We start from the raw sequence: 25,484 nt of genomic DNA on the forward strand, positions 1-25,484 counted from the left end.
AATTGTGACCGCGCGGCTTAGGGATTTTTTCAAAAAAAGTTGTTCAGACGTCGAGGGCTAATTCTGTTTCCGATGATAAATACCCACCTGTTTCCACTGAAAAACCCTTCAGGGGATCGTTTGCAACAGTTTGGCACCATTTCTGAGTGAATTGCAGAACGTCAGAAATTTTGAAGAAATTGTGACCGCGCGGCTTAGGGATTTTTTCAAAAAAAGGTGTTCAGACGTCGAGGGCTAATTCTATTTCCGATGATAAAAACCCACCTGTTTCCACTGAAAAACCTTTCAGGGGATTGTTTGCAACAGTTTGGCACCATTTCTGAGTGAATTGCAGAACGTCAGAAATTTTGAAGAAATTGTGACCGCGCAGGTTATGGATTTTTTCAAAAAAAGTTGTTCAGACGTCGAGGGCTAATTCTGTTTCCGATGATAAAAACCCACCTGTTTCCAAGGAAAAACCTTTCAGGGGATCGTTTGCAACAGTTTGGCACCATTTCTGAATGAATTGCAGAATGTCAGAAATTTTGAATAAATTGTGACCGCGCGGCTTTGGGATTTTTTCAAAAAAAGTTATTCAGATGTCGAGGGCTAATTCTGTTTCCGATGATAAAAACCCACCTGTTTCCACCGAAAAACCCTTCAGGGGATCGTTTGCAACAGTTTAGCACCATGTTTGAATGAATTGCAGAACGTCAGATTTTTGCTGAAATTGTGACCGCGCGGCTTAGGGATTTTTTAAAAAAAAGTTGTTCAGAAGTCGAGGGCTAATTCTGTTTCCGATGATAAAAACCCACCTGTTTCCACTGAAAAACCTTTCAGAGGATCGTTTGCAACAGTTTGGCACCATTTCTGAATGAATTGCAGAACGTCAGAAATTTTGAAGAAATTGTGACCGCGCGTCTTAGGGATTTTTTCAAAAAAAGTTGTTCAGACGTTGAGGGCTAATTCTGTTTCCGATGATAAATACCCACCTGTTTCCACCGAAAAACCCTTCACGGGATCGTTTGCAACAGTTTGGCACCATTTCTGAGTGAATTGCAGAACGTCAGAAATTTTGAAGAAATTGTGACCATGCGGCTTAGGGATTTTTTCAAAAAAAGGTGTTCAGACGTCGAGGGCTAATTCTATTTCCGATGATAAAAACCCACCTGTTTCCACTGAAAAACCTTTCAGGGGATGGTTTGCAACAGTTTGGCACCATTTCTGACTGAATTGCAGAACGTCAGAAATTTTGAAGGAATTGTGACCGCGCGGCTTAGGGATTTTTTCAAAGAAAGGTGTTCAGACGTCGAGGGCTTATTCTATTTCCGATGATAAAAACCCACCTGTTTCCACTGAAAAACCTTTCAGGGGATTGTTTGCAACAGTTTGGCACCATTTCTGAGTGAATTGCAGAACGTCAGAAATTTTGAAGAAATTGTGACCGCGCAGCTTCGGTATTTGTTCAAAAAAAGTTGTTCAGACGTCGAGGGCTAATTCTGTTTCCGATGATTAAAACCCACCTGTTTCCACTGAAAAACCTTTCAGGGGATCGTTTGGAACAGTTTGACACCATTTCTGAGTGAATTGCAGAACGTCAGAAATTTTGAAGAAATTGTGACCGCGCGGCTTAGGGATTTTTTCAAAAAAAGTTGTTCAGACGTCGAGGGCTAATTCTGTTTCCGATGATAAAAAGCCACCTGTTTCCAAGGAAAAACCTTTCAGGGGATCGTTTGCATCAGTTTGGCACCATTTCTGAGTGAATTGCAGAATGTCAGAAATTTTGAAGAAATTGTGACCGCGCGGCTTTGGGATTTTTTCAAAAAAAGGTATTCAGACGTCGAGGGCTAATTCTGTTTCCGATGATAAATTCCCACCTGTTCCCACCGAAAAACCCGTCAGGGGATCGTTTGCAACAGTTTGGCATCATTTCTGACTGAAATGCAGAAGGTCAGAAATTTTGAAGAAATTATGACTGCGCGGCTTAGGGATTTTTTCAAAAAAAGTTGTTCAGACATCGAGGGCTAATTCTGTTTCTGATGATAAAAACCCACCTGTTTCAACTGAAAAACCTTTCAGAGGTTCGTTTGCAACAGTTTGGCACCATTTCTGAGTGAATTGCAGAACGTCAGAAATTTTGAAGAAATTGTGACCGCGCAGGTTATGGATTTTTTCAAAAAATGTTGTTCAGACGTCGAGGGCTAATTCTGTTTCCGATGATAAAAACCCACCTGTTTCCAAGGAAGAACCTTTCAGGGGATCGTTTGCAACAGTTTGGCACCATTTCTGAATGAATTGCAGAATGTCAGAAATTTTGAATAAATTGTGACCACGCGGCTTAGGGATTTTTTTAAAAAAAGTTGTTCAGAAGTCGAGGGCTAATTCTGTTTCCGATGATAAAAACCCACCAGTTTCCACTGAAAAACCTTTCAGAGGATCGTTTGCAACAGTTTGGCACCATTTCTGAGTGAATTGCAGAACGTCAGAAATTTTGAAGAAATTGTGACCGCGCAGGTTATGGATTTTTTCAAAAAATGTTGTTCAGACGTCGAGGGCTAATTCTGTTTCCGATGATAAAAACCCACCTGTTTCCAAGGAAGAACCTTTCAGGGGATCGTTTGCAACAGTTTGGCACCATTTCTGAATGAATTGCAGAATGTCAGAAATTTTGAATAAATTGTGACCACGCGGCTTAGGGATTTTTTTAAAAAAAGTTGTTCAGAAGTCGAGGGCTAATTCTGTTTCCGATGATAAAAACCCACCAGTTTCCACTGAAAAACCTTTCAGAGGATCGTTTGCAACAGTTTGGCACCATTTCTGAGTGAATTGCAGAACGTCAGAAATTTTGAAGAAATTGTGACCGCGCGGCTTAGGGATTTTTTCAAAAAAAGTTGTTCAGACGTTGAGGGCTAATTCTGTTTCCGATGATAAATACCCACCTGTTTCCACCGAAAAACCCTTCAGGGGATCGTTTGCAACAGTTTGGCACCATTTCTGAGTGAATTGCAGAACGTCATGAATTTTGAAGAAATTGTGACCGTGCGGCTTAGGGATTTTTTCAAAAAAAGGTGTTCAGACGTCGATGGCTAATTCTATTTCCGATGATAAAAACCCACCTGTTTCCACTGAAAAACCTTTCAGGGGATCGTTTGCCACAGTTTGGCACCATTTCTGAGTGAATTGCAGAACGTCAGAAATTTTGAAGAAATTGTGACCGCGCGGCTTAGGGATTTTTTCAAAAAAAGTTGTTCAGACGTCGAGGGCTAATTCTGTTTCCAATGATAAATTCCCACCTGTTCCCACCGAAAAACCCGTCAGGGGATCGTTTGCAACAGTTTGGCAGCATTTCTGAGTGAATTGCAGAAGGTCAGAAATTTTGAAGAAATTATGACCGCGCGGCTTAAGGATTTGTTCAAAAAAAGTTGTTCAGACGTTGAGGGCTAATTCTGTTTCCGATGATTAAAACCCACCTGTTTCCACTGAAAAACCTTTCAGGGGATCGTTTGCAACAGTTTGGCACCATTTCTGAGTGAATTGCTGAACCTTAGAAATTTTGAAGAAATTGTGACCGCGCGGCTTAGGTACTTTTTCAAAAAAAGTTGTTCAGACGTCGAGGGCTAATTCTGTTTCCGATGATAAAAACCCACCTGTTTCCACCGAAAAACCCTTCAGGGGATCGTTTGCAGCAGTTTAGCACCATGTTTGAATGAATTGCAGAACGTCTAATTTTTGCTGAAATTGTGACCGCGCGGCTTAGGGATTTTTTCAAAAAAAGTTGTTCAGACATCGAGGGCTAATTCTGTTTCTGATGATAAAAACCCACCTGTTTCAACTGAAAAACCTTTCAGAGGTTCGTTTGCAACAGTTTGGCACCATTTCTGAGTGAATTGCAGAACGTCAGAAATTTTGAAGAAATTGTGACCGCGCAGGTTATGGATTTTTTCAAAAAATGTTGTTCAGACGTCGAGGCTAATTCTGTTTCCGATGATAAAAACCCACCTGTTTCCAAGGAAGAACCTTTCAGGGGATCGTTTGCAACAGTTTGGCACCATTTCTGAATGAATTGCAGAATGTCAGAAATTTTGAATAAATTGTGACCACGCGGCTTAGGGATTTTTTTAAAAAAAGTTGTTCAGAAGTCGAGGGCTAATTCTGTTTCCGATGATAAAAACCCACCAGTTTCCACTGAAAAACCTTTCAGAGGATCGTTTGCAACAGTTTGGCACCATTTCTGAGTGAATTGCAGAACGTCAGAAATTTTGAAGAAATTGTGACCGCGCGGCTTAGGGATTTTTTCAAAAAAAGTTGTTCAGACGTTGAGGGCTAATTCTGTTTCCGATGATAAATACCCACCTGTTTCCACCGAAAAACCCTTCAGGGGATCGTTTGCAACAGTTTGGCACCATTTCTGAGTGAATTGCAGAACGTCATGAATTTTGAAGAAATTGTGACCGTGCGGCTTAGGGATTTTTTCAAAAAAAGGTGTTCAGACGTCGATGGCTAATTCTATTTCCGATGATAAGTTAGGATTCCAGGTGGAGAAATCGAAACTGGAGACAGAACTGCTAGAACCTAAGACCAAGGTACTTTCAAAAATGTATAACTTGCTGCTGAAATGGAACACACAAGACGAATTGGTTAAATCGGCTATGATAAAGTGGGCCCAGGATATTGGGCACAACATTATGTTTGAGGACTGGGAAAGGTTATGGACTACCGGGCTGAACTTCACAGCATGTAATGCTCTGAAGGAAAATGTAATGAAAATGATATATAGATGGTACATGACCCCAGTGAAATTGGCTAAAATATACCATTCGTCTGATAACAAATGTTGGAAATGTAAGGAAAATGAAGGAACATTCTTTCATCTCTGGTGGACCTGCCCTAAAGTGAAGGCCTTTTGGGAAATGATATATAATGAGTTAAAAAAGGTATTGAAGTATACCTTCACCAAGAAACCAGAGGCCTTCCTTCTGGGCATGGTCGGCCAGAACGTGTTAAAGAAGGATAGAACATTTTTTATGTACGCTACAACGGCGGCAAGGATACTTATTGCTAAGAGCTGGAAAACCCAAGATTTACCAACACTGGAAGAATGGCAGATGCAGCTGATGGACTATATGCAACTGGCTGAGATGACTGGCAGAATCCGCGACCTGGGAGAGGAGAGGGTTGAAGAAGACTGGAAGAAATTTAAGATTTATTTACAAAAGTACTGTAATTTGGTTGAATCCTAACAAGGAAGCCAGAGCAGAAATAACTGTCTACCACTAAATTATAATTTTTTATTTGAGTTTAACCTAAACATTGCACTTAAGAGTATAAATAAGATGATAATTTGCTTGGAAAAATTCGTTTTTAATGATGAGAGTGGAAGCGGGAGACGTGAGGGAGTCTGCAATAGAATGAAAAGATGTTATGAAACCTATTTTGTTTGTTAAATATGTATCTGTAAAAAATCTTAATAAAAATTTTTATAAAAAAAAAAAAAATAATTCTATTTCCGATGATAAAAACCCACCTGTTTCCACTGAAAAACCTTTCAGGGGATCGTTTGCCACAGTTTGGCACCATTTCTGAGTGAATTGCAGAACGTCAGAAATTTTGAAGAAATTGTGACCGCGCGGCTTAGGGATTTTTTCAAAAAAAGTTGTTCAGACGTCGAGGGCTAATTCTGTTTCCAATGATAAATTCCCACCTGTTCCCACCGAAAAACCCGTCAGGGGATCGTTTGCAACAGTTTGGCAGCATTTCTGAGTGAATTGCAGAAGGTCAGAAATTTTGAAGAAATTATGACCGCGCGGCTTAAGGATTTGTTCAAAAAAAGCTGTTCAGACGTTGAGGGCTAATTCTGTTTCCGATGATTAAAACCCACCTGTTTCCACTGAAAAACCTTTCAGGGGATCGTTTGCAACAGTTTGGCACCATTTCTGAGTGAATTGCTGAACCTTAGAAATTTTGAAGAAATTGTGACCGCGCGGCTTAGGTACTTTTTCAAAAAAAGTTGTTCAGACGTCGAGGGCTAATTCTGTTTCCGATGATAAAAACCCACCTGTTTCCACCGAAAAACCCTTCAGGGGATCGTTTGCAGCAGTTTAGCACCATGTTTGAATGAATTCCAGAACGTCTAATTTTTGCTGAAATTGTGACCGCGCGGCTTAGGGATTTTTTCAAAAAAAGTTGTTCAGACGTCGAGGGCTAATTCTGTTTCCGATGATAAATACCCACCTGTTTCCACCGAAAAACCCTTCAGGGGATCGTTTGCAACAGTTTAGCCCCATCTTTGAATGAATTGCAGAACGTCAGATTTTTGCTGAAATTGTTACCGCGTGGCTTAGGGATTTTTTCAAAAAAAGTTGTTCAGACGTCGAGGGCTAATTCTGTTTCCGATGATAAAAACCCACCTGTTTCAACTGAAAAACCTTTCAGAGGATCGTATGCAACAGTTTGGCACCATTTCTGAGTGAATTGCAGAACGTCAGAAATTTTGAAGAAATTGTGACCGCGCAGGTTATGGATTTTTTCAAAAAAAGTTGTTCAGACGTCGAGGGCTAATTCTGTTTCCGATGATAAAAATCCACCTGTTTCCAAGGAAAAACCTTTCAGGGGATCGTTTGCAACAGTTTGGCACCATTTCTGAGTGAATTGCAGAATGTCAGAAATTTTGAAGAAATTGTGACCGCACGGCTTTGGGATTTTTTCAAAAAAAGTTATTCAGATGTCGAGGGCTAATTCTGTTTCCAATGATAAATTCCCACCTGTTCCCACCCAAAAACCCATTAGGGGATCGTTTGCAACAGTTTAGCACCATCTTTGAATGAATTGCAGAACGTCAGATTTTTGCTGAAATTGTGACCGCGCGGCTTAGGGATTTTTTTAAAAAAAGTTGTTCAGAAGTCGAGGGCTAATTCTGTTTCCGATGATAAAAACCCACCTGTTTCCAAGGAAAAACCTTTCAGGGGATCATTTGCAACAGTTTGGCACCATTTCTGAGTGAATTGCAGAATGTCAGAAATTTTGAAGAAATTGTGACCGCACGGCATTGGGATTTTTTCAAAAAAAGTTATTCAGATGTCGAGGGCTAATTCTGTTTCCGATGATAAATTCCCACCAGTTCTCACCAAAAAACCCGTCAGGGGATCGTTTGCAACAGTTTAGCACCATCTTTGAATGAATTGCAGAACGTCAGATTTTTGCTGAAATTGTGACCGCGCGGCTTAGGGATTTTTTAAAAAAAAGTTGTTCAGAAGTCGAGGGCTAATTCTGTTTCCGATGATAAAAACCCACCTGTTTCCACTGAAAAACCTTTCAGAGGATCGTTTGCAACAGTTTGGCACCATTTCTGAATGAATTGCAGAACGTCAGAAATTTTGAAGAAATTGTGACCGCGCGTCTTAGGGATTTTTTCAAAAAAAGTTGTTCAGACGTTGAGGGCTAATTCTGTTTCCGATGATAAATACCCACCTGTTTCCACCGAAAAACCCTTCACGGGATCGTTTGCAACAGTTTGGCACCATTTCTGAGTGAATTGCAGAACGTCAGAAATTTTGAAGAAATTGTGACCATGCGGCTTAGGGATTTTTTCAAAAAAAGGTGTTCAGACGTCGAGGGCTAATTCTATTTCCGATGATAAAAACCCACCTGTTTCCACTGAAAAACCTTTCAGGGGATGGTTTGCAACAGTTTGGCACCATTTCTGACTGAATTGCAGAACGTCAGAAATTTTGAAGGAATTGTGACCGCGCGGCTTAGGGATTTTTTCAAAGAAAGGTGTTCAGACGTTGAGGGCTTATTCTATTTCCGATGATAAAAACCCACCTGTTTCCACTGAAAAACCTTTCAGGGGATTGTTTGCAACAGTTTGGCACCATTTCTGAGTGAATTGCAGAACGTCAGAAATTTTGAAGAAATTGTGAACGCGCAGCTTCGGTATTTGTTCAAAAAAAGTTGTTCAGACGTCGAGGGCTAATTCTGTTTCCGATGATTAAAACCCACCTGTTTCCACTGAAAAACCTTTCAGGGGATCGTTTGCAACAGTTTGACACCATTTCTGAGTGAATTGCAGAACGTCAGAAATTTTGAAGAAATTGTGACCGCGCGGCTTAGGGATTTTTTCAAAAAAAGTTGTTCAGACGTCGAGGGCTAATTCTGTTTCCGATGATAAAAAGCCACCTGTTTCCAAGGAAAAACCTTTCAGGGGATCGTTTGCATCAGTTTGGCACCATTTCTGAGTGAATTGCAGAATGTCAGAAATTTTGAAGAAATTGTGACCGCGCGGCTTTGGGATTTTTTTAAAAAAAGTTGTTCAGAAGTCGAGGGCTAATTCTGTTTCCGATGATAAAAACCCACCAGTTTCCACTGAAAAACCTTTCAGAGGATCGTTTGCAACAGTTTGGCACCATTTCTGAGTGAATTGCAGAACGTCAGAAATTTTGAAGAAATTGTGACCGTGCGGCTTAGGGATTTTTTCAAAAAAAGGTGTTCAGACGTCGATGGCTAATTCTATTTCCGATGATAAAAACCCACCTGTTTCCACTGAAAAACCTTTCAGGGGATCGTTTGCCACAGTTTGGCACCATTTCTGAGTGAATTGCAGAACGTCAGAAATTTTGAAGAAATTGTGACCGCGCGGCTTAGGGATTTTTTCAAAAAAAGTTGTTCAGACGTCGAGAACTTATTCTGTTTCCAATGATAAATTCCCACCTGTTCCCACCGAAAAACCCGTCAGGGGATCGTTTGCAACAGTTTGGCAGCATTTCTGAGTGAATTGCAGAAGGTCAGAAATTTTGAAGAAATTATGACCGCGCGGCTTAAGGATTTGTTCAAAAAAAGTTGTTCAGACGTTGAGGGCTAATTCTGTTTCCGATGATTAAAACCCACCTGTTTCCACTGAAAAACCTTTCAGGGGATCGTTTGCAACAGTTTGGCACCATTTCTGAGTGAATTGCTGAACCTTAGAAATTTTGAAGAAATTGTGACCGCGCGGCTTAGGTACTTTTTCAAAAAAAGTTGTTCAGACGTCGAGGGCTAATTCTGTTTCCGATGATAAAAACCCACCTGTTTCCACCGAAAAACCCTTCAGGGGATCGTTTGCAGCAGTTTAGCACCATGTTTGAATGAATTGCAGAACGTCTAATTTTTGCTGAAATTGTGACCGCGCGGCTTAGGGATTTTTTCAAAAAAAGTTGTTCAGACATCGAGGGCTAATTCTGTTTCTGATGATAAAAACCCACCTGTTTCAACTGAAAAACCTTTCAGAGGTTCGTTTGCAACAGTTTGGCACCATTTCTGAGTGAATTGCAGAACGTCAGAAATTTTGAAGAAATTGTGACCGCGCAGGTTATGGATTTTTTCAAAAAATGTTGTTCAGACGTCGAGGGCTAATTCTGTTTCCGATGATAAAAACCCACCTGTTTCCAAGGAAGAACATTTCAGGGGATCGTTTGCAACAGTTTGGCACCATTTCTGAATGAATTGCAGAATGTCAGAAATTTTGAATAAATTGTGACCACGCGGCTTAGGGATTTTTTTTAAAAAAGTTGTTCAGAAGTCGAGGGCTAATTCTGTTTCCGATGATAAAAACCCACCAGTTTCCACTGAAAAACCTTTCAGAGGATCGTTTGCAACAGTTTGGCACCATTTCTGAGTGAATTGCAGAACGTCAGAAATTTTGAAGAAATTGTGACCGCGCGGCTTAGGGATTTTTTCAAAAAAAGTTGTTCAGACGTTGAGGGCTAATTCTGTTTCCGATGATAAATACCCACCTGTTTCCACCGAAAAACCCTTCAGGGGATCGTTTGCAACAGTTTGGCACCATTTCTGAGTGAATTGCAGAACGTCATGAATTTTGAAGAAATTGTGACCGTGCGGCTTAGGGATTTTTTCAAAAAAAGGTGTTCAGACGTCGATGGCTAATTCTATTTCCGATGATAAAAACCCACCTGTTTCCACTGAAAAACCTTTCAGGGGATCGTTTGCCACAGTTTGGCACCATTTCTGAGTGAATTGCAGAACGTCAGAAATTTTGAAGAAATTGTGACCGCGCGGCTTAGGGATTTTTTCAAAAAAAGTTGTTCAGACGTCGAGGGCTAATTCTGTTTCCAATGATAAATTCCCACCTGTTCCCACCGAAAAACCCGTCAGGGGATCGTTTGCAACAGTTTGGCAGCATTTCTGAGTGAATTGCAGAAGGTCAGAAATTTTGAAGAAATTATGACCGCGCGGCTTAAGGATTTGTTCAAAAAAAGTTGTTCAGACGTTGAGGGCTAATTCTGTTTCCGATGATTAAAACCCACCTGTTTCCACTGAAAAACCTTTCAGGGGATCGTTTGCAACAGTTTGGCACCATTTCTGAGTGAATTGCTGAACCTTAGAAATTTTGAAGAAATTGTGACCGCGCGGCTTAGGTACTTTTTCAAAAAAAGTTGTTCAGACGTCGAGGGCTAATTCTGTTTCCGATGATAAAAACCCACCTGTTTCCACCGAAAAACCCTTCAGGGGATCGTTTGCAGCAGTTTAGCACCATGTTTGAATGAATTGCAGAACGTCTAATTTTTGCTGAAATTGTGACCGCGCGGCTTAGGGATTTTTTCAAAAAAAGTTGTTCAGACGTCGAGGGCTAATTCTGTTTCCGATGATAAATACCCACCTGTTTCCACCGAAAAACCCTTCAGGGGATCGTTTGCAACAGTTTAGCCCCATCTTTGAATGAATTGCAGAACGTCAGATTTTTGCTGAAATTGTTACCGCGTGGCTTAGGGATTTTTTCAAAAAAAGTTGTTCAGACGTCGAGGGCTAATTCTGTTTCCGATGATAAAAACCCACCTGTTTCAACTGAAAAACCTTTCAGAGGATCGTATGCAACAGTTTGGCACCATTTCTGAGTGAATTGCAGAACGTCAGAAATTTTGAAGAAATTGTGACCGCGCAGGTTATGGATTTTTTCAAAAAAAGTTGTTCAGACGTCGAGGGCTAATTCTGTTTCCGATGATAAAAACCCACCTGTTTCCAAGGAAAAACCTTTCAGGGGATCGTTTGCAACAGTTTGGCACCATTTCTGAGTGAATTGCAGAATGTCAGAAATTTTGAAGAAATTGTGACCGCACGGCTTTGGGATTTTTTCAAAAAAAGTTATTCAGATGTCGAGGGCTAATTCTGTTTCCGATGATAAATTCCCACCTGTTCCCACCCAAAAACCCATTAGGGGATCGTTTGCAACAGTTTAGCACCATCTTTGAATGAATTGCAGAACGTCAGATTTTTGCTGAAATTGTGACCGCGCGGCTTAGGGATTTTTTTAAAAAAAGTTGTTCAGAAGTCGAGGGCTAATTCTGTTTCCGATGATAAAAACCCACCTGTTTCCAAGGAAAAACCTTTCAGGGGATCATTTGCAACAGTTTGGCACCATTTCTGAGTGAATTGCAGAATGTCAGAAATTTTGAAGAAATTGTGACCGCACGGCATTGGGATTTTTTCAAAAAAAGTTATTCAGATGTCGAGGGCTAATTCTGTTTCCGATGATAAATTCCCACCAGTTCTCACCAAAAAACCCGTCAGGGGATCGTTTGCAACAGTTTAGCACCATCTTTGAATGAATTGCAGAACGTCAGATTTTTGCTGAAATTGTGACCGCGCGGCTTAGGGATTTTTTTAAAAAAAGTTGTTCAGAAGTCGAGGGCTAATTCTGTTTCCGATGATAAAAACCCAACTGTTTCCACTGAAAAACCTTTCAGAGGATCGTTTGCAACAGTTTGGCACCATTTCTGAGTGAATTGCAGAAGGTCAGAAATTTTGAAGAAATTGTGACCGCGCGGCTTAGGGATTTTTTCAAAAAAAGTTGTTCAGACGTCAAGGGCTAATTCTGTTTCCGATGATAAAAACCCACCTGTTTCCACCGAAAAACCCTTCAGGGGATCGTTTGCAACAGTTTAGCACCATGTTTGAATGAATTGCAGAACGTCAGAAATTTTGAAGAAATTGTGACCGCGCGGCTTAGGGATTTTTTCAAAAAAAAGTTGTTAAGACGTCGAGCGCTAATTCTGTTTCCGATGATAAAAACCCACCTGTTTCCAAGGAAAAACCTTTCAGGGGATCGTTTGCAAAAGTTTGGCACCATTTCTGAGTGAATTGCAGAATGTCAGAAATTTTGAAGAAATTGTGACCGCGCGGCTTTGGGATTTTTTCAAAAAAAGTTATTCAGACGTCGAGGGCTAATTCTGTTTCCGATGATAAATTCCCACCTGTTCCCACCGAAAAACCCATCAGGGGATCGTTTGCAACAGTTTGGCACCATCTTTGAATGAATTGCAGAACGTCAGATTTTTGCTGAAATTGTGACCGCGCGGCTTAGGGATTTTTTCAAAAAAAGTTGTTTAGACGTCGAGGGCTAATTCTGTTTCCGATGATAAAAACCCACCTGTTTCAACTGAAAAACCTTTCAGAGGATCGTTTGCAACAGTTTGACACCATTTCTGAGTGAATTGCAGAACGTCAGAAATTTTGAAGAAATTGTGACCGCGTAGGTTATGGATTTTTTCAAAAAAAGTTGTTCAGACGTCGAGGGCTAGTTCTGTTTCCGATGATAAAAACCCACCTGTTTCCACTTAAAAACCTTTCAGGGGATCGTTTGCAACAGTTTGGCACCATTTCTGAGTGAATTGCAGAACGTCAGAAATTTTGAAGAAATTGTGACCGCGCGGCTTAGGGATTTTTTCAAAAAAAGGTGTTCAGACATTGAGGGCTAATTCTGTTTCCGATGATAAAAACGCATCTGTTTCCACCGAAAAAGCTTTCAGGGGATGGTTTGCAACAGTTTGGCAACATTTTTGAGTGAATTGCAGAACGTCAGAAATTTTGAAGAAATTGTGACCGCGCGGCTTAGGTATTTAAAAAAAAAACTTGTTCAGACATCGAGGGCTAATTCTGTTTCCGATGATAAAAACCCACCTGTTTCAACTGAAAAACCTTTCAGAGGATCGTTTGCAACAGTTTGACACCATTTCTGAGTGAATTGCAGAACGTCAGAAATTTTGAAGAAATTGTGACCGCGCGGCTTAGGTATTTTTTTAAAAAAAGTTGTTCAGACGTCGAGGGCTAATTCTGTTTCCGATGATAAAAACCCACCTGTTTCCACTTAAAAACCTTTCAGGGGATCGTTTGCAACAGTTTGGCACCATTTCTGAGTGAATTGCAGAACGTCAGAAATTTTGAAGAAATTGTGACCGCGCGGCTTAGGGATTTTTTCAAAAAAAAGTTGTTCAGACATCGAGGGCTAATTCTGTTTCTGATGATAAAAACCCACGTGTTTCCACCGAAAGAGCTTTCAGGGGATGGTTTGCAACAGTTTGGCAACATTTTTGAGTGAATTGCAGAACGTCAGAAATTTTGAAGAAATTGTGACCGCGCGGCTTAGGGATTTTTTCCAAAAAAAGTTGTTCAGACATTGAGGGCTAATTCTGTTTCCGATGATAAAAACGCATCTGTTTCCACCGAAAAACCTTTCAGGGGATGGTTTGCAACAGTTTGGCACCATTTCTGAGTGAATTGCAGAACGTCAGAAATTTTGAAGAAATTGTGACCGCGCGGCTTAGGTATTTTTTCAAAAAAAAGTTGTTCAGACATCGAGGGCTAATTCTGTTTCCGATGATAAAAACCCACCTGTTTCCACCGAAAAAGCTTTCAGGGGATGGTTTGCAACAGTTTGGCAACATTTTTGAGTGAATTGCAGAACGTCAGAAATTTTGAAGAAATTGTGACCGCGCGGCTTAGGTATTTTTTTTAAAAAAGTTGTTCAGACATCGAGGGCTAATTCTGTTTCCGATGATAAAAACCCACCTGTTTCCACTTAAAAACCTTTCAGGGGATCGTTTGCAACAGTTTGGCACCATTTCTGAGTGAATTGCAGAACGTCAGAAATTTTGAAGAAATTGTGGCCGCGCGGCTTAGGGATTTTTTCAAAAAAAGTTGTTCAGACATTGAGGGCTAATTCTGTTTCCGATGATAAAAACGCATCTGTTTCCACCGAAAAACCTTTCAGGGGATGGTTTGCAACAGTTTGGCACCATTTCTGAGTGAATTGCAGAACGTCAGAAATTTTGAAGAAATTGTGACCCCGCGGCTTAGGGATTTTTTCAAAAAAAAAGTTGTTCAGACATCAAGGGCTAATTCTGTTTCCGATCATAAAAACCCACCTGTTTCCACCGAAAAAGCTTTCAGGGGATGGTTTGCAACAGTTTGGCAACATTTTTGAGTGAATTGCAGAACGTCAGAAATTTTGAAGAAATTGTGACCGCGCGGCTTAGGTATTTTAAAATAAAACTTGTTCAGGCATCGAGGGCTAATTCTGTTTCCGATGATAAAAACACCTCTATTTCCACCGAAAAACCTTTCAGGGGATGGTTTGCAACAGTTTGGCACCATTTCTGAGTGAATTGCAGAACATCAGAAATTTTGAAGAAATTGTGACCGCGCGGCTTAGGGATTTTTTCAAAAAAAGGTGTTCAGACGTCGAGGGCTAATTCTGTTTCCGATGAAAAATACCCACCTGTTTCCACTTAAAAACCTTTCAGGGGATCGTTTGCAACAGTTTGGCACCATTTCTGAGTGAATTGCAGAACGTCAGAAATTTTGAAGAAATTGTGACCGCGCGGCTTAGGGATTTTTTCAAAAAAAGTTGTTCAGACATTGAGGGCTAATTCTGTTTCCGATGATAAAAACGCATCTGTTTCCACTGAAAAACCTTTCAGGGGATGGTTTGCAACAGTTTGGCACCATTTTTGAGTGAATTGCAGAACGTCAGAAATTTTGAAGAAATTGTGACCGCGCGGCTTAGGGATTTTTTCAAAAAAAAGTTGTTCAGACATCGAGGGCTAATTCTGTTTCCGATGATAAAAACCCACCTGTTTCCACCGAAAAAGCTTTCAGGGGATGGTTTGCAACAGTTTGGCAACATTTTTGAGTGAATTGCAGAACGTCAGAAATTTTGAAGAAATTGTGACCGCGCGGCTTAGGTATTTAAAAAAAAAACTTGTTCAGACATCGAGGGCTAATTCTGTTTCCGATGATAAAAACCCACCTGTTTCAACTGAAAAACCTTTCAGAGGATCGTTTGCAACAGTTTGACACCATTTCTGAGTGAATTGCAGAACGTCAGAAATTTTGAAGAAATTGTGACCGCGCGGCTTAGGTATTTTTTTAAAAAAAGTTGTTCAGACGTCGAGGGCTAATTCTGTTTCCGATGATAAAAACCCACCTGTTTCCACTTAAAAACCTTTCAGGGGATCGTTTGCAACAGTTTGGCACCATTTCTGAGTGAATTGCAGAACGTCAGAAATTTTGAAGAAATTGTGACCGCGCGGCTTAGAGATTTTTTCAAAAAAAGTTGTTCAGACATTGAGGGCTAATTCTGTTTCCGATGATAAAAACGCATCTGTTTCCACCGAAAAACCTTTCAGGGGATGGTTTGCAACAGTTTGGCACCATTTTTGAGTGAATTGCAGAACGTCAGAAATTTTGAAGAAATTGTGACCGCGCGGCTTAGGGATTTTTTCAAAAAAAAGTTGTTCAGACATCGAGGGCTAATTCTGTTTCCGATCATAAAAACCCACGTGTTTCCACCGAAAGAGCTTTCAGGGGATGGTTTGCAACAGTTTGGCAACATTTTTGAGTGAATTGCAGAACGTCAGAAATTTTGAAGAAATTGTGACCGCGCGGCTTAGGTATTTAAAAAAAAAACTTGTTCAGACATCGAGGGCTAATTCTGTTTCCGATGATAAAAACACCTCTGTTTCCACCGAAAAACCTTTCAGGGGATGGTTTGCAACAGTTTGGCACCATTTCTGAGTGAATTGCAGAACATCAGAAATTTTGAAGAAATTGTGACCGCGCGGCTTAGGGATTTTTTCAAAAAAAGTTGTTCAGACGTCGAGGGCTAATTCTGTTTCCGATGAAAAATACCCACCTGTTTCCACCGAAAAACCCTTCATGGGTTCGTTTGCAACAGTTTAGCAAGATTTTGAATGAATTGCAGAACGTCAGATTTTTGCTGAAATTGTGACCGCGCGGCTTATGGATTTTTTTCGAAAAAGTTGTTCAGACGTCGAGGGCTTATTCTGTTTCCGATGATAAAACCCCCCTGTTTCCACTGAAAAACCTTTCAGAGGATCGTTTGCAACAGTTTGGCATCATTTCTGAGTGAATTGCAGAACATCAGAAATTTTGAAGAAATTGTGACCGCGCGGCTTAGGGATTTTTTCCAAAAAAAGTTGTTCAGACATTGAGGGCTAATTCTGTTTCCGATGATAAAAACGCATCTGTTTCCACCGAAAAACCTTTCAGGGGATGGTTTGCAACAGTTTGGCACCATTTCTGAGTGAATTGCAGAACGTCAGAAATTTTGAAGAAATTGTGACCGCGCGGCTTAGGGATTTTTTCAAAAAAAAGTTGTTCAGACATCGAGGGCTAATTCTGTTTCCGATGATAAAAACCCACCTGTTTCCACCGAAAAAGCTTTCAGGGGATGGTTTGCAACAGTTTGGCAACATTTTTGAGTGAATTGCAGAACGTCAGAAATTTTGAAGAAATTGTGACCGCGCGGCTTAGGTATTTTTTTTAAAAAAGTTGTTCAGACATCGAGGGCTAATTCTGTTTCCGATGATAAAAACCCACCTGTTTCCACTTAAAAACCTTTCAGGGGATCGTTTGCAACAGTTTGGCACCATTTCTGAGTGAATTGCAGAACGTCAGAAATTTTGAAGAAATTGTGACCGCGCGGCTTAGGGATTTTTTCCAAAAAAAGTTGTTCAGACATTGAGGGCTAATTCTGTTTCCGATGATAAAAACGCATCTGTTTCCACCGAAAAACCTTTCAGGGGATGGTTTGCAACAGTTTGGCACCATTTCTGAGTGAATTGCAGAACGTCAGAAATTTTGAAGAAATTGTGACCGCGCGGCTTAGGGATTTTTTCAAAAAAAAGTTGTTCAGACATCGAGGGCTAATTCTGTTTCCGATCATAAAAACCCACCTGTTTCCACCGAAAAAGCTTTCAGGGGATGGTTTGCAACAGTTTGGCAACATTTTTGAGTGAATTGCAGAACGTCAGAAATTTTGAAGAAATTGTGACCGCGCGGCTTAGGTATTTTAAAATAAAACTTGTTCAGGCATCGAGGGCTAATTCTGTTTCCGATGATAAAAACACCTCTATTTCCACCGAAAAACCTTTCAGGGGATGGTTTGCAACAGTTTGGCACCATTTCTGAGTGAATTGCAGAACATCAGAAATTTTGAAGAAATTGTGACTGCGCGGCTTAGGGATTTTTTCAAAAAAAGGTGTTCAGACGTCGAGGGCTAATTCTGTTTCCGATGAAAAATACCCACCTGTTTCCACTTAAAAACCTTTCAGGGGATCGTTTGCAACAGTTTGGCACCATTTCTGAGTGAATTGCAGAACGTCAGAAATTTTGAAGAAATTGTGACCGCGCGGCTTAGGGATTTTTTCAAAAAAAGTTGTTCAGACATTGAGGGCTAATTCTGTTTCCGATGATAAAAACGCATCTGTTTCCACTGAAAAACCTTTCAGGGGATGGTTTGCAACAGTTTGGCACCATTTTTGAGTGAATTGCAGAACGTCAGAAATTTTGAAGAAATTGTGACCGCGCGGCTTAGGGATTTTTTCAAAAAAAAGTTGATCAGACATCGAGGGCTAATTCTGTTTCCGATGATAAAAACCCACCTGTTTCCACCGAAAAAGCTTTCAGGGGATGGTTTGCAACAGTTTGGCAACATTTTTGAGTGAATTGCAGAACGTCAGAAATTTTGAAGAAATTGTGACCGCGCGGCTTAGGTATTTAAAAAAAAAACTTGTTCAGACATCGAGGGCTAATTCTGTTTCCGATGATAAAAGCCCACCTGTTTCAACTGAAAAACCTTTCAGAGGATCGTTTGCAACAGTTTGACACCATTTCTGAGTGAATTGCAGAACGTCAGAAATTTTGAAGAAATTGTGACCGCGCGGCTTAGGTATTTTTTAAAAAAAAGTTGTTCAGACGTCGAGGGCTAATTCTGTTTCCGATGATAAAAACCCACCTGTTTCCACTTAAAAACCTTTCAGGGGATCGTTTGCAACAGTTTGGCACCATTTCTGAGTGAATTGCAGAACGTCAGAAATTTTGAAGAAATTGTGACCGCGCGGCTTAGAGATTTTTTCAAAAAAAGTTGTTCAGACATTGAGGGCTAATTCTGTTTCCGATGATAAAAACGCATCTGTTTCCACCGAAAAACCTTTCAGGGGATGGTTTGCAACAGTTTGGCACCATTTTTGAGTGAATTGCAGAACGTCAGAAATTTTGAAGAAATTGTGACCGCGCGGCTTAGGGATTTTTTCAAAAAAAAGTTGTTCAGACATCGAGGGCTAATTCTGTTTCCGATGATAAAAACCCACGTGTTTCCACCGAAAAAGCTTTTAGGGGATGGTTTGCAACAGTTTGGCAACATTTTTGAGTGAATTGCAGAACGTCAGAAATTTTGAAGAAATTGTGACCGCGCGGCTTAGGGATTTTTTCAAAAAAAAGTTGTTCAGACATCGAGGGCTAATTCTGTTTCCGATCATAAAAACCCACCTGTTTCCACCGAAAAAGCTTTCAGGGGATGGTTTGCAACAGTTTGGCAACATTTTTGAGTGAATTGCAGAACGTCAGAAATTTTGAAGAAATTGTGACCGCGCGGCTTAGGTATTTAAAAATAAAACTTGTTCAGGCATCGAGGGCTAATTCTGTTTCCGATGATAAAAACACCTCTATTTCCACCGAAAAACCTTTCAGGGGATGGTTTGCAACAGTTTGGCACCATTTCTGAGTGAATTGCAGAACATCAGAAATTTTGAAGAAATTGTGACCGCGCGGCTTAGGGATTTTTTCAAAAAAAGGTGTTCAGACGTCGAGGGCTAATTCTGTTTCCGATGAAAAATACCCACCTGTTTCCACTTAAAAACCTTTCAGGGGATCGTTTGCAACAGTTTGGCACCATTTCTGAGTGAATTGCAGAACGTCAGAAATTTTGAAGAAATTGTGACCGCGCGGCTTAGGGATTTTTTCAAAAAAAGTTGTTCAGACATTGAGGGCTAATTCTGTTTCCGATGATAAAAACGCATCTGTTTCCACCGAAAAACCTTTCAGGGGATGGTTTGCAACAGTTTGGCACCATTTTTGAGTGAATTGCAGAACGTCAGAAATTTTGAAGAAATTGTGACCGCGCGGCTTAGGGATTTTTTCAAAAAAAAGTTGATCAGACATCGAGGGCTAATTCTGTTTCCGATGATAAAAACCCACGTGTTTCCACCGAAAAAGCTTTCAGGGGATGGTTTGCAACAGTTTGGCAACATTTTTGAGTGAATTGCAGAACGTCAGAAATTTTGAAGAAATTGTGACCGCGCGGCTTAGGTATTTTAAAAAAAAACTTGTTCAGACATCGAGGGCTAATTCTGTTTCCGATGATAAAAACACCTCTGTTTCCACTGAAAAACCTTTCAGGGGATGGTTTGCAACCGTTTGGTACCATTTCTGAGTGAATTGCAGAACATCAGAAATTTTGAAGAAATTGTGACCGCGCGGCTTAGGGATTTTTTCAAAAAAAGTAGTTCAGACGTCGAGGGCTAATTCTGTTTCCGATGAAAAATACCCACCTGTTTCCACCGAAAAACCCTTCAGGGGTTCGTTTGCAACAGTTTAGCAAGATTTTGAATGAATTGCAGAACGTCAGATTTTTGCTGAAATTGTGACCGCGCGGCTTATGGATTTTTTTCGAAAAAGTTGTTCAGACGTCGAGGGCTAATTCTGTTTCCGATGATAAAAGCCCACCTGTTTCCACTGAAAAACCTTTCAGAGGATCGTTTGCAACAGTTTGGCATCATTTCTGAGTGAATTGCAGAACGTCAGAAATTTTGAAGAAATTGTGACCGCGCGGCTTAGGGATTTTTTCAAAAAAAGTTGTTCAGACATTGAGGGCTAATTCTGTTTCCGATGATAAAAACGCATCTGTTTCCACCGAAAAACCTTTCAGGGGATGGTTTGCAACAGTTTGGCACCATTTTTGAGTGAATTGCAGAACGTCAGAAATTTTGAAGAAATTGTGACCGCGCGGCTTAGGGATTTTTTCAAAAAAAAGTTGTTCAGACATCGAGGGCTAATTCTGTTTCCGATGATAAAAACCCACCTGTTTCCACCGAAAAAGCTTTCAGGGGATGGTTTGCAACAGTTTGGCAACATTTTTGAGTGAATTGCAGAACGTCAGAAATTTTGAAGAAATTGTGACCGCGCGGCTTAGGTATTTTTTTTAAAAAAGTTGTTCAGACATCGAGGGCTAATTCTGTTTCCGATGATAAAAACCCACCTGTTTCCACTTAAAAACCTTTCAGGGGATCGTTTGCAACAGTTTGGCACCATTTCTGAGTGAATTGCAGAACGTCAGAAATTTTGAAGAAATTGTGACCGCGCGGCTTAGGGATTTTTTCAAAAAAAGTTGTTCAGACATTGAGGGCTAATTCTGTTTCCGATGATAAAAACGCATCTGTTTCCACCGAAAAACCTTTCAGGGGATGGTTTGCAACAGTTTGGCACCATTTTTGAGTGAATTGCAGAACGTCAGAAATTTTGAAGAAATTGTGACCGCGCGGCTTAGGGATTTTTTCAAAAAAAAGTTGTTCAGACATCGAGGGCTAATTCTGTTTCCGATCATAAAAACCCACCTGTTTCCACCGAAAAAGCTTTCAGGGGATGGTTTGCAACAGTTTGGCAACATTTTTGAGTGAATTGCAGAACGTCAGAAATTTTGAAGAAATTGTGACCGCGCGGCTTAGGGATTTTTTCAAAAAAAGGTGTTCAGACGTCGAGGGCTAATTCTGTTTCCAATGAAAAATACCCACCTGTTTCCCCCGAAAAACCCTTCAGGGGTTCGTTTGCAACAGTTTAGCAACATTTTGAATGAATTGCAGAACTTCAGATTTTTGCTGAAATTGTGACCGCGCAGCTTAGGGATTTTTTCAAAAAAAGTTGTTCAGACGTCGAGGGCTAATTCTGTTTCCGATGATAAATACCCACCTGTTTCCACCGAAAAACCTTCAGGGGATCGTTTGAAACAGTTTAGCACCATCTTTGAATGAATTGCAGAACGTCAGATTTTTGCTGAAATTGTGACCGCGCGGCTTATGGATTTTTTCGAAAAAGTTGTTCAGACGTCGAGGGCTAATTCTGTTTCTGATGATAAAAGCCTACCTGTTTCCACTGAAAAACCTTTCAGAGGATCGTTTGCAACAGTTTGGCATCATTTCTGAGTGAATTGCAGAACGTCAGAAATTTTGAAGAAATTGTGACCGCGCGGCTTAGGGATTTTTTCAAATAAGGTTGTTCAGACGTCGAGGGCTATTTCTGTTTCCGATGATAAAAACCCACCTGTTTCCACTGAAAAACCTTTCAGGGGATCGTTTGCAACAGTTTGGCACCATTTCTGAGTGAATAGCAGAATGTCAGAAATTTTGAAAATATTGTGACCGCGCGGCTTTGGGATTTTTTTAAAAAAAGTTATTCAGACGTCGAGGGCTAATTCTGTTTCCGATGATAAATTCCCACCTGTTTCCACTGAAAAACCTTTCAGGAGATCGTTTGCAACAGTTTGGCACCATTTCTGAGTGAATTGCAGAAGGTCAGAAATTTTGAAGAAATTTTGAATTTTGAAGAAATAGGGATTTTTTCAAGAAAAGTTATTCAGACGTCGAGGGCTAATTCTGTTTCCGATGATAAATACCCACCTGATTCCACTGAAAAACCTTCAAGGGATCGTTTGAAACAGTTTAGCACCATCTTTGAATGCATTGCAGAACGTCAGATTTTTGCTGAAATTGTGACCGCGCGGCTTATGGATTTTTTTCGAAAAACTTGTTCAGACATCGAGGGCTAATTCTGTTTCCGATGACAAAAACACCTCTGTTTCCACCGAAAAACCTTTCATGGGATGGTTTGCAACAGTTTGGCACCATTTCTGAGTGAATTGCAGAACATCAGAAATTTTGAAGAAATTGTGACCGCGCGGCTTAGGGATTTTTTCAAAAAAAGTTGTTCAGACATTGAGGGCTAATTCTGTTTCCGATGATAAAAACGCATCTTTTTCCACCGAAAAACCTTTCAGGGGATGGTTTGCAACAGTTTGGCACCATTTTTGAGTGAATTGCAGAACGTCAGAAATTTTGAAGAAATTGTGACCGCGCGGCTTAGGGATTTTTTCAAATAAGGTTGTTCAGACGTCGAGGGCTATTTCTGTTTCCGATGATAAAAACCCACCTGTTTCCACTGAAAAACCTTTCAGGGGATCGTTTGCAACAGTTTGGCACCATTTCTGAGTGAATAGCAGAATGTCAGAAATTTTGAAAATATTGTGACCGCGCGGCTTTGGGATTTTTTTAAAAAAAGTTATTCAGACGTCGAGGGCTAATTCTGTTTCCGATGATAAATTCCCACCTGTTTCCACTGAAAAACCTTTCAGGAGATCGTTTGCAACAGTTTGGCACCATTTCTGAGTGAATTGCAGAAGGTCAGAAATTTTGAAGAAATTTTGAATTTTGAAGAAATAGGGATTTTTTCAAGAAAAGTTATTCAGACGTCGAGGGCTAATTCTGTTTCCGATGATAAATACCCACCTGATTCCACTGAAAAACCTTCAAGGTATCGTTTGAAACAGTTTAGCACCATCTTTGAATGCATTGCAGAACGTCAGATTTTTGCTGAAATTGTGACCGCGCGGCTTAGGGATTTTTTCAAAAAAGTTGTTCAGATGTCGAGGGCTAATTCTGTTTCCGATTATAAAAACCCACCTGTTTCCACCGAAAAAGCTTTCAGGGGATGGTTTGCAACAGTTTGGCAACATTTTTGAGTGAATTGCAGAACGTCAGAAATTTTGAAGAAATTGTGACCGCGCGGCTTAGGTATTTTTTTTAAAAAAGTTGTTCAGACGTCGAGGGCTAATTCTGTTTCCGATGATAAAAACCCACCTGTTTCCACTTAAAAACCTTTCAGGGGATCGTTTGCAACAGTTTGGCACCATTTCTGAGTGAATTGCAGAACGTCAGAAATTTTGAAGAAATTGTGACCGCGCGGCTTAGGGATTTTTTCAAAAAAAGTTGTTCAGACATTGAGGGCTAATTCTGTTTCCGATGATAAAAACGCATCTGTTTCCACCGAAAAACCTTTCAGGGGATGGTTTGCAACAGTTTGGCACCATTTTTGAGTGAATTGCAGAACGTCAGAAATTTTGAAGAAATTGTGACCGCGCGGCTTAGGGATTTTTTCAAAAAAAAGTTGTTCAGACATCGAGGGCTAATTCTGTTTCCGATGATAAAAACCCACCTGTTTCCACCGAAAAAGCTTTCAGGGGATGGTTTGCAACAGTTTGGCAACATTTTTGAGTGAATTGCAGAACGTCAGAAATTTTGAAGAAATTGTGACCGCGCGGCTTAGGTATTTTAAAAAAAAACTTGTTCAGACATCGAGGGCTAATTCTGTTTCCGATGATAAAAACACCTCTGTTTCCACCGAAAAACCTTTCTGGGGTTCGTTTGCAACAGTTTAGCACCATTTTGAATGAATTGCAGAACTTCAGAAATTTTGAAGAAATTGTGACCGCGCGGCTTAGGGATTTTTTCAAAAAAAGTTGTTCAGACATTGAGGGCTAATTCTGTTTCCGATGATAAAAACGCATCTGTTTCCACCGAAAAACCTTTCAGGGGATGGTTTGCAACAGTTTGGCACCATTTTTGAGTGAATTGCAGAACGTCAGAAATTTTGAAGAAATTGTGACCGCGCGGCTTAGGGATTTTTTCAAAAAAAAGTTGTTCAGACATCGAGGGCTAATTCTGTTTCCGATGATAAAAACCCACCTGTTTCCACCGAAAAAGCTTTCAGGGGATGGTTTGCAACAGTTTGGCAACATTTTTGAGTGAATTGCAGAACGTCAGAAATTTTGAAGAAATTGTGACCGCGCGGCTTAGGTATTTTAAAAAAAAACTTGTTCAGACATCGAGGGCTAATTCTGTTTCCGATGATAAAAACACCTCTGTTTCCACCGAAAAACCTTTCAGGGGTTCGTTTGCAACAGTTTAGCACCATTTTGAATGAATTGCAGAACTTCAGAAATTTTGAAGAAATTGTGACCGCGCGGCTTAGGGATTTTTTCAAAAAAAGTTGTTCAGACATTGAGGGCTAATTCTGTTTCCGATGATAAAAACGCATCTGTTTCCACCGAAAAACCTTTCAGGGGATGGTTTGCAACAGTTTGGCACCATTTTTGAGTGAATTGCAGAACGTCAGAAATTTTGAAGAAATTGTGACCGCGCGGCTTAGGGATTTTTTCAAAAAAAAGTTGTTCAGACATCGAGGGCTAATTCTGTTTCCGATGATAAAAACCCACCTGTTTCCACCGAAAAAGCTTTCAGGGGATGGTTTGCAACAGTTTGGCAACATTTTTGAGTGAATTGCAGAACGTCAGAAATTTTGAAGAAATTGTGACCGCGCGGCTTAGGTATTTTTTTTAAAAAAGTTGTTCAGACATCGAGGGCTAATTCTGTTTCCGATGATAAAAACCCACCTGTTTCCACTTAAAAACCTTTCAGGGGATCGTTTGCAACAGTTTGGCACCATTTCTGAGTGAATTGCAGAACGTCAGAAATTTTGAAGAAATTGTGACCGCGCGGCTTAGGGATTTTTTCAAAAAAAGTTGTTCAGACATTGAGGGCTAATTCTGTTTCCGATGATAAAAACGCATCTGTTTCCACCGAAAAACCTTTCAGGGGATGGTTTGCAACAGTTTGGCACCATTTTTGAGTGAATTGCAGAACGTCAGAAATTTTGAAGAAATTGTGACCGCGCGGCTTAGGGATTTTTTCAAAAAAAAGTTGTTCAGACATCGAGGGCTAATTCTGTTTCCGATCATAAAAACCCACCTGTTTCCACCGAAAAAGCTTTCAGGGGATGGTTTGCAACAGTTTGGCAACATTTTTGAGTGAATTGCAGAACGTCAGAAATTTTGAAGAAATTGTGACCGCGCGGCTTAGGGATTTTTTCAAAAAAAGGTGTTCAGACGTCGAGGGCTAATTCTGTTTCCAATGAAAAATACCCACCTGTTTCCCCCGAAAAACCCTTCAGGGGTTCGTTTGCAACAGTTTAGCAACATTTTGAATGAATTGCAGAACTTCAGATTTTTGCTGAAATTGTGACCGCGCAGCTTAGGGATTTTTTCAAAAAAAGTTGTTCAGACGTCGAGGGCTAATTCTGTTTCCGATGATAAATACCCACCTGTTTCCACCGAAAAACCTTCAGGGGATCGTTTGAAACAGTTTAGCACCATCTTTGAATGAATTGCAGAACGTCAGATTTTTGCTGAAATTGTGACCGCGCGGCTTATGGATTTTTTCGAAAAAGTTGTTCAGACGTCGAGGGCTAATTCTGTTTCTGATGATAAAAGC

The sequence above is a fragment of the Podarcis melisellensis genome (genome assembly GCF_964234715.1).
Source record: "Podarcis melisellensis genome assembly, chromosome: 6".
Classification (NCBI taxonomy): domain Eukaryota; kingdom Metazoa; phylum Chordata; class Lepidosauria; order Squamata; family Lacertidae; genus Podarcis; species Podarcis melisellensis.